General features: G+C 39.3%; 1 long non-coding RNA gene across 1 annotated transcript in view; it reads left to right on the forward strand.

Moving 5' to 3' along the window:
- The window catches only part of LOC133208387 (uncharacterized), a 34742-nt gene extending 25280 nt beyond the window's left edge, over positions 1-9462 (forward strand). Inside the window, exons 4-5 of the long non-coding RNA XR_009724350.1 lie at positions 2526-2588; positions 9068-9462. This is a non-coding gene — a long non-coding RNA (uncharacterized LOC133208387). The remainder of the gene's footprint in view (positions 1-2525; positions 2589-9067) is intronic.
- Positions 9463-10642: the final 1180 nt, after the last annotated feature.

The following is a 10642-nucleotide window of genomic DNA, read 5'->3' on the forward strand; positions in this document are numbered from 1 at the left end:
GATGCTTGCAAGGCCAAAACCATAAATGAGTTCAAAAAGAAATTATACAAATTAATGGAAGAAAGGTCTGTGATGAGTTAAACCTGATAATGTAGATGCAATTTGCAGAAGAAGTGACAGATTTTCTGAAGCTAGAACCACAGTTTACACTCCTTATACTTCCTCCACTACCAGACACAGTCAGAGACATGATGTTGCACTAGATCTTTGTTTTGGCCTCATATTCTTCTCAGGCAACTGTATCCCAAAGTTGCTGCTATAGTGGAAAACCCCGTATTCAAAGTTCAGGCACAAAAATGTCATCAGATTTACCTCTCACACATTTGTGGTCTTAACAGCCCTTTTTGGTGCCTTCTGATTTTTAAGCAATCTCTGATTATCACTGATGTGTGAAACAGCTATTGCATGCATATTCACAGTGACTAACAGGCTTCACCTTGGCTGAACACCCTTCCGATACCTTCAGTTCAGTTGCACTTTCTGAACCTGAGGAACAGTGTCTGAGAAGAGTAGGAACAGTGAAAAAGTATTAGCAAGGACTTTGGCTGTTCACTAGCAAGTATTGAAAAATACTTGCTATTCAATACTTGCAATTCAGTAGCAAGTGTTACCAAAAAAGCATCCATAAAGTAGAACAAATGGTGCTGAGCTCCCCATATCTGCGCTATATGTGCTTGTCTGGGGATTAATTTAAACTAGCTTTAGTCTGATCCCAAGGATATGAATACTACTGGCAATCGGATCACACTAAAAGCATTGCTGGAGCACATACTACAGTTGAGTTTCTTCCAAAAGGAATCCAGTTTGCATGCTCCAGAAATACCCCACAGTATGAACCAGAGCTTAGTAGGAGTGTGGGGGGCAGTCAGGAGATTTACTGTAGAAAAATGTGCCTGATCCAAACTCAAATGCTAATATGGTACACCCACTGACTACTACAAGAAGGCTTTGTAAGGGGCTATTGCCAATGTGCCGTAAGGTAAGAATTTATCCTACTGTGAACAATTAAAGTTTTCCAAATCATTCCCTTCTTTTTCTTTCCCCTCCCTACAATTTACATTTTGATTGTGTCGACCCATTTATTTAGTAGTTAATTCATTGCTCGTAAGCTGAGAAATATGGCTCATTGAGCTTATAGACAATGTCATTTATTTTCCCATTTTTTAAGCAAGGGCTTGAACGGTTTTGTCTTCTTTTTAAATAAAGCTTCCTAGACATCATCAAGAAGTCATATGTGGTGGGGGCACACCCATGAGATCCATGATGCCACAACCACAACATACAGCTCTCAACATTTGTGCTAAACATACAAGGCACTAGGAGCACACTGCTTGTGTATCTTTCCATTCAAAACTGTGTCCCTGTCATGCAAGCTACTACATATGTATATTACACAGGAAGGTGTCTGCTTTCCAGAGTTATGAAGGTGGGGCGAGATAGCGACTGAGCAGCCAGAGCTAAATTCACCATATTCAATTTAGGGACCAGTGTGTTTGCACTGGGCAGAATTCAAACCAGCTTTTTGTGGGTGACATTCTTACTGGCAATGGTCATTAGCAACAGCAAATCTTAACAGAGTCTGATAAACCACTGGGAATCTGCCTTAATTTCAGGAGAGCTAATGTAAATGACAGGTTAATGACATCAAGTTTTAGACCCTACACCCGCTGCATTTTTTTCTCTCTTGGCATGCACAGGCCAATACACAATCTCTCTGTCCCAACCTAATCTTAGAAACAAAAAAAACCCCATCACCAAGCAGTTAAACAACATAAATGATAGTATAGCAGAATGGCCACATTTGCTTATAAATAAAATGTAAAAGCATTACACATGTATTTGTTTTTCACTGAAGAAGATGTAAGAAACATGCATGTAAAGAAAGCATAATCCATTTTGACTTCAGTATCTTCCAATTTGCAATATTTCATATTTTCTAGAAAGGGTAAGATGCAACCAACATGCCCATATGACATAAAGAGCAGTGGGAATTATAGTTCAATAATGCAGTACAGATAAGCCTAGTTCAGAGGCAATCATCAGGCCAATGAGCTGCAGTTTACAGGGGAGGAGTCAGTGTAGCCAGTGGGACTTAATAAGATAATCTAAAAAAAGTGCTTAACCTTGCTATGCCACCTCTTCATCTGAATGGAAACACATTCATATGCTGAATTAAACCAATGTGCACATCTTTATTGGTGACATACATTGCAATTCCTTTAGTCCCTCAGTAGTGTGGCAGGATATGCAAGGTGAAGGCCAGGGGAGGGAAATTACTAACGACTGTGTGCCAGAAGCATGCTAAGGATACATCTTTCCTCCCACTGAATATTGAATTTTATTTCAAGCTGCTAGTAGGAGTAAATGACATTACACTTAAGTTCCTTTAAAGACAAAAAGTTGTGTCTTTTAGGTTAAAAGCCATCATAGTTCTACTAAAATTTTCACAACAAATATAAAATAATTTGCTGTGGTAGTAATAATTCAGAGCTCTGGCTGAATCGAATTTAAACTTTTCCTCACAGATGTACTTCCAAATTTCTTATGTTTGCAGTAGTTCATACTATCACATCAACCCAACAATTCAGGTAAAACTGAAGTGGGGGAGGTCACATGCAGCTGGTCTTTGCTATTTATATATATATATGCACACACAAATATATATAGCTAGCGATGATACTCTTGTAACAGAAAAACAAAAAACAAATCTGTTGTGGTTTAATAAAAGGGGTGCTTCTCAAACTGTTTCTCAGGATACGCATTGAGTTGTAGCTCGACAAGTGCCAGGACAATAAGTAACAGTATAACTGCTTCCTCCAACAGGATTTCAGAGCAAGTAACAGTACACCCATATTATTCAGGCCTGGAAAGTAAGAGTTTTCTTGCAGGATAATGTGTCCTGCTGTGATTTCGCTTGCAACTGAGGGATTGATGTTTCTTTATGTGGAGGGCAGAGTAGCTTAGCAGTGCATGGTGTTCCCAATACTACCTACACTAATACTCTCAGCCACATATATGAGAGTTGTGAGGTTGAAAATCTGAATAATAATATACTAAGATCCTTATGATGTTGTGATATTAATTTACATCAAGAAGGAAAGCTGCTCTGAGCCCATGTTAGAGCTTGGGTGCTTCCACAATTTGCTTTTCCTTTTTCAACCTTTCTCTACCCCAAACCTGAATCTTAACTGAAGGTCAAGTATTGAATCTGCAAAGATTAGGCTGCTCTGTTTTCAGTCTCCTTTGGAAGTAAATTCTCTTCTGCATGATGTCTAAGTAGATGGTACTATACTAAATGGCTTCAGCTTCATTATCTCCCTTTTCTTGCTACAGCCTGATTGCAAATGTTCACAGCAGTGTACTACAAAGAAAGGTGGAGTTTTAATGACACTCTCAGGGTATGATATCTGATCACCAATCCCACACTACACACCTTTCTACAAATAGCCTTGCAAACAGCTCCAGTGTTACACATAAACCTTTATGTTGGAGCACTATGTTCAGCAGTTCCTCATTGGAAGAAATAGTCCCCAAAAATCTTACAGAAGCAGAACTTGGTAACATGATATGTAAAGCTCTGATGTGTAGAAAACATCCGTTTATGAGATTTGCTTAATTCCATATTGCAAGTAGCAGAGAGGGATGGTGCATACTTTTTGTCTCATTTCTAAATGCAAGTGCCCTCATAAAAACAAACAAAATGGAGTCTTACTGAATACCTGCTGCTTCAGTGACAGTTATCAATGTTATGGTATACTTTTCTGCCTATGCTGCTACATATTTATACCTTGTCAAAATGTTAACTTTTTTTTTTTTTTTCTGTAGAACCTATGGCTCTTTTAAAATTTAAAAAGGTAAAAAAGACTTTTTAAGTTTACTCTGTTTGTATATCTGACCAATGAGGCTTTAAATCTCTGACCATCTAACATCTGAAAAAGGAAACCAACAATAAAAATAACAAACAACCGCCTTGTCGAGATTCACATACAAGAGTAGGAAGCTGTTAGAGGCTGAATTTCTGAAACCTGTGTTGGATTCACAAAGCTGGCTGGAAGGAAATATTTATATGCATTTTTTAAAAGATCAGTTCATGACAAATCCAAAGAGGAACGAACCTAGTGAGCTTGCTTCCTTTCTCATTTGTTATTTTTCATAATTGACTTCTATTAGATTGGATTATAAAGTAGACTCAAATTACTGACTCACCAATCCCAAGAAGGCAAGTCTTTAAAGTAATGAGATTAACAACTGTTGATCAAAGAAAATTACCATACTTGCAAGGCTCTGCATTTGTTGGTGAAATATATTGTTAGAAAGTGATCACATGGGCTGGTTGAGTGGCTAGTTCAGGCTGGCCAACACAGAGAGCTTCACATAGGAAAATTACTTCTACAGGAACAGAGGTCCCCCCACAGGAGATAACACTCAGTTGGAACTCAGAAGTTCAAAGATTTCTTCTTTCAGAGACGCTAAAAAATGTAGCAAAAATGGGAAAGGAACTTCCCATAATAAGCAGACTTTGCTCTGCCAAACTAAGCTCATCACAGCGTCTTTTATTATTCCAGAAGCTCTGCAAAGATCTCTGGGTCCATTGGGAGGCTGTGTGGTAATATCGGGAATTAAATGAAATGGTCTCTGGAGGCCATGATTCTTCCCAGAGTTTCTGTGAAACGTGCCACAGTAAATGCTCCAAAGCATCCTCGGGAGAGGGTAGTCCATGGGTTTCCCTGACAGCAGTTTGGAGACATGGAAACCTTCCCACCATTCTCAGGGCAAATGCCAACATGACAAGAAGAGGATCAAGGTGGAATGGGTGCTCTTGGGCACAGGGAGCTGAGGGAAGATGAATAATAAACAAAGCAGCCAGGCAAGATTAATTTGAACCCCTTTAGCCAGATGGTGATTAGATTAAATGTATTCTATCCACTTGGGCAAGAAATCAATTTGTTGCTCCACATGGCTGTTAGCAGGATAGATTAGCTTCATGGCAGTAGAGGCTCCAAGGTTTGGGATAAGCATTCCTGAAAGAGGAAACTGAATAGAGACAATCTTTAATACTACTTTCTTGTTTCTATTCTCTTACCATAGAAAGCTAAGTTGGGCTTGCATACTTATGTAGACTGTAGAACAAAGAAGAGTAGGAACTTTTTCCCTCAGTCCTACTTATATCCACTTTGAAATTCCTCAGTGAAAAAAGAAAAGAAAAAAACTAGTAGGGAAAAAACACATTTTGAACAGAAACAAATGAAAATGAAAAGTCCAGCTCTGCTATCTAGGTGATTACTTTTATACTCAGTCTGCTTTGAGCCTTTCTGATGCGATGGACTCCTTACCAACACATACCTTGAAAGAGACCTTTTTAAGTACTGTAACCCAGTGCTTACAGTGTGATGGTGGTAAGGACTTGAAGGACCCCATTAGAAAGCACCCTGTGAAGCAGAACCTCAAGAAGCTGAATTGCCCTTACCACAGATCACATTTCCCTATAGCCCAAAGATATATATTTTGTTTTGCTTTCAGTGTGCATCAAACTTCCCCTATTCTGAAGAAGCAAAAAAAACCCAGCTACTATTTGCTATTAAAAAGAGTTTAAATGTTTACAGACTGTACCATTTTATATGTTTTAGCACAGCATGATCATGAAGGAAGTGACTTGAAGCAGTTGTGATTTCAGGATATGTCAGTTGACCTTAAAAGTAACCATGAATTTCAGCACAGTGATTTCCACAGGCAAATATGCACATCTATCCACGTTCATGTCAAGAGAAAGATAGGAACTAGAATCTCCAAACGTCAAGCTCATTAAATTATTTTATTTTTAAAAAGCCATCAAGAGCAACAGCAGAATCTCCCATTCCTACCCCTCCCATTCCTATCCTCCATCTGACTAGCCATCAGATCAAGGTTAGGTCCAGTTAGGCTTGATTCCCTATTCCATAGTGAAGCTTTCCAAAATGCTATCTAAAAAAAATTGCTGGAAAAATTAGTAAAAGGCAGGAAAATTTACCTGGAAATGAACCAATTCATGCCAGAGACTCAGTATTTACTTCATAAATCACAAATCCTCTCTACAGTCAATCAGTGCACTCTCCAGCAGTCTAGCCCTAGCTCACAGCCAGGGCAGAAGGCAATCCATGGACTAAAGTGAAGAAGTATCCTCCTAAGGAGAGCAAGAGGAGGAAAAAAAAACCCCAAAGAGATTCCAAATACACCTTTAATTTTATGTGATTACCTGCTTCAATGAGGCTTTGGCCAAGGAAGTTAAAAAGCATCATCAGATTTCTACTTCCTGGTCAGGATGCAACTGCAGTAAGGGAACTGCCTCTTAGTTTCAGCTTCTCTTTTAGCCAGTCTGACCAGTAGATCCTGATTCAGGCTCAGGATCAAGCCTTACACTGAACCTCGTGTGCCTGCTAGCACCAGTGCCTCTGACTATTTCTGAAATACTGTAGGGTCAGAGTACAAGAGAATTCAGCTGAAAAACTGATGCTGAGCTGTGTGGGATTTGAAAGGCCCCTGAAGGCTGTAATTTCCTTCAATGATTTTGGTGCTATTATATGCTCAATACTATTTCTGCCAGAAGTTTGTGTTCTGGCAAGTTCCTAGCTAACAGTATGAGAATGGGGGAAGACATTTCTTTTAAGGACTCATTTCCTGAATTATGCATCACTAAAGAACATTGTGACAAATTATTTTGCAGAGCCTGTTAAATAATATAAAAAGGGGGTTCCAACACATGATCACGGATAATTACTTTAAGAGCAGCTTAACAAGTAACCCTTTCTCAATCTTGCTACTGTAATTCCCCATCTGCACTTAACCTGCCTAAAATGGAGAGGCAAAATGTACCATTTAAACCTTTGCTTTAACTTAGGGTGTGAAGTGAGCCTCAGTTTTGTGAAGAGAGCTGACACTTTTACAGAGAATTCACTTGAAAAACAAATTGAGTCAGTGTGTTTTGTGCCAGAATAATTTCTATCATTAAGAAAGAGAAAACAAAACAAAAAATAGAAAACCAGCGCCTGACCTGGAATTTTTTATGAATGCTGGAGTAACAAATAGAGGGCACATGTTGCTTTGTGCAGTGAATAGAGGGAGAAACTGGAGCTGCTGGAGAAGCAAAGGGGAAAGAGTGAAGCACAGAGGGGTTTCCACAGGAGAAGGCTGTAAGGACACAGGGCACAAACCCATAACAACAGTGGCTTCACTGATTCCTACAGCACCTTTGTTTTGGAGGGGGAAACCTTTTCATTATTAGGTCCCATTGTGCTATTTTGAACAAGAAACCTACTTTCATTACCCGGAACCAACATTAACCCTCTTCATGTCTGTCAGACTCAATCTCAGATGTCTAGCAATTACTTGAAATTGAACTCAAAACAATACTGATGTTTTATTGATAGCTTCTCATCAGTTGCTTGCTGTTTCATGCCTTTCAGCCAATAGCCTGGAGAGCATCCAATTCTCCTACACCATGCCCAACAGGGTCAAATTTCAGTGAGGTTATTGATTGTGACTTGACATTTAAGGAACATATGACCACTGTGACATAAACAGCTTTATATCAGCTTATAAGTATTGCCAGGCTGAGAAATTCCCTTTCTCATGCTGAAAGTCGAAACATTATTTCCTTCTTTCTCTTGCTGGCTCAGCATCTCAATACCGTAATTCGCATTTTCCCTAGATTCCCAAACTGTGCAGAGATAAATGCTACTGTGAGAGTTATTCCAGGTAGCCAATCCTGGAGCCTCTGTTGGCTGGACTAAACAAAATTAGTCAGGTCTTGCCTAGCAAGAATCCCAAAGAGAAGAAGCAGTAGATGTGTCAATACTTCATGGATTTTTTTAATGAAATCTCTCAGCAACAGAAAACCTTTCTTTCTTTTCTTTTTTGTTACTGTGGTCAGGCTCTGGCCTTTTACTTGCTGGGAAGGATGGAGGGGGTCTGTCAAGAGAAGGTCAGCGTCTTGAAGATGTAACTTATTTGTGGTGAAACTGGCCTTTGCAAGGGCAAACCAGTGCTATTGTATTCCGCTGATTCACATTTTTAGAACTCCTTTTTAGATCAAAACCTAAAGCTAATGGTCTGTTTACTGATATACTAAGCTCTGAATTTCCCAGTGACTTGGAAATGACCTGCCTTCCCAGACATTAGACTCCAAATGAAGAGAGAAAAAGCACCTGAGTTTCGCAAGTCTGTGTTTGCTCTGAAATTCTCTCAGACTTCACTCACTAGAAATCTGAGAAGACCAGGGCAAATCTCAAAAATAATATCCCAAAAGAGAGCAGAACTAGTAGACATCTCTTGGCCCCAGCTGTAAGCAGAAGTTAAAATGGCTTTATATTATTTCTAGAAGTTTTATTAATTACTGCAATAGGAGGCAAATATGAAGCTTTGCCACCTCTTTTACTTACATTTTGTTAAATTCATTCTGGAGCAGAGATCTTTGGACTTCACTGGCCCACTGACTTGATACCTTTACAGTATGTATATAAAGGATGTGATTCAGCTATAGTGCATAAAATAATCAACACCTTTTTGCCACCTGATTTCCCATGATATACCTTGCCTATGTATTTCATACCCTTACAGTTGAAATCTTGTTTTCCTAAAAGAAGTCCTTTCCCCTTCTATTAAAGCTCATAAGCTGCATTCTAAAATGCACTAATAAGAGAGCTGGTTGGAAGGACATCAGACATGCTCTTTCATCAAAGGATGCATTTTGTTAAAAAATTATAAAAATCCACACAAAATCCAATTATATTTCCAAAACAAAAGTGTTGAAAAACATTTTGGCTTCTTGGGAGGGAGAGGGGGGAGTTCTGCTGGGATAGAGCATGTTATTCCAAGAGTATAAAGGTATTTCATTTTTGGTTGTTTCTTTTTCTTTCTCTGTTAATGCACTGTATGTGTTATTTTCCTTATTCATTGAAAATGTACCTATTTCAAGCATATATTAAGTTCTAACATCTCAATATTAAAAAATAGAGCTTTTAACCTTATAAAAGATTCAGTGTCTCAGTCAAGTAGAAACAAAATGTTTTGATGTTTCATATTTGCTGTCCAGTTCCCTTGGATATTTCAAAGTTTTGACTTGGGACTGAGAGTGCTAACCAATCTGAAAAATTCCCTGAGGAAAAGAGATTATCTGCTGCATGTGGGTGTAGCTGCAGCCTCTGCACAGAAAACTCCAACGCAAAGGAGATGTCACAGCGGGATAAGAAAACTGATGAAAGCAATAGTGCTTCGCAGAAGCTTGGCACTTTAGCTGGACTCTAAACCTAACTGTCATTGTGTGATCCACAGCACTATTATAAACAGGTTGTGAAACCTTCAATCAGTGATGAGACTTCTGAAATGAGGAAAAAAAAATTACACAGCCATGAGAATAAGTAAATAAACACCAACCATGAGAAAACGTTGAGGTTACTGCAGCACTAAATGCCTCATCTTTATTTTAGCAGTGTGGCTGCATATTAATTCCATATATTGCTAAACACTTCACTGTGGTGGAGTGGTGCAAGTGCTAGTGGTGCAAGTGCATCATTCTATTTTTAAAAATATTACTCAGTAAAAACAGCATTCTACCTCAATTGAGTTGAAGCTGAGATTTGGATGGACCTGCAGTGTTATCATTTGAATCAGACGATTTACGTACCAGTCAGGTGAGAACTAGCAAGACCTAGGTACAGGTAGTCAGTTCTAATGGCAAAAAGATATTTGGCTTCACATAAAGATATAGATATTCTTTTCAGATCCTTTTTTTCCCACTCTTTTCAGGGTAGGAGACGATCCCTGTGGGAAACAGGAAGGATAAGAGCTGCTTGAAAGTCAGTAAAGCAGTTTCATTCCCAGATCTTCCTTTCGGTCAGAAGACAGGAAAGAATGGATGTCCTCAGCCACACTGCAAAGGGCTGGTGGATGGGGCAGCAGCTGAAGCAGAAAGAAAAGCAAAGCTGACCAATCCTCAGATTAGCCTGACCCTCAAAGCCAGTGAGCTGCTTCATGGGCGATTTCACGACTAAGCCTTGAATGATCCAAAGAGCCTTTAAAGATTGTCTCTCACTTGTTTTGCTTGTTCATGAGAATATGTTGCTCCTGGGAAGTGATGTGGCCAGCATGTTGTGAGTCATGAATTGCACTGATTGCAAGCACAGCTGGGAATCCTCTTCAGCCATTCCCAATTGCTTCCTTTCTCTAGCCTATTTTATCATTTGATTTTTTACTGGCAGAAAAAAAAAGTTACATTAAAAATAGGGCTTTGTTGCTTTTTCTGGCCCCAGCACTCCTTGGCAGCTGATTTTACTCTCCCTTTCTTTTTATTTTTTTTAATTCTTCATTTCTTTAGAGAGCATCAGACCACCCTTCTCTGCCCAGAAAGCCTCTCTGCTCCTTGCTGGTCTGTTCACTTTCTGTAGCGATTCTTATTTGCAGCAGATTGCCCCTGAACACCACCACCACTCCACCACCCCGGCCCCCCCTTCCTTCTTTCCCATTCTGTGTCCTGCCCTGCTCTTGCATATCCACCCATTTTGTATACGGTCTCAGTGCTGGAAATATCTTTAGTTAAGCCTTCTTATTGGCTTTCCAAGAGAACTGGTAACTGAAACCCTGGCACTGTAACTCAGTAAAGCCTTTTTTG

Source organism: Neopsephotus bourkii, unplaced genomic scaffold (genome assembly GCF_033783945.1).
Source record: "Neopsephotus bourkii isolate Nb327-2 ecotype Australia unplaced genomic scaffold, CSIRO-AGI_Nbou_v1 NB_272, whole genome shotgun sequence".
NCBI lineage: Eukaryota > Metazoa > Chordata > Aves > Psittaciformes > Psittacidae > Neopsephotus > Neopsephotus bourkii.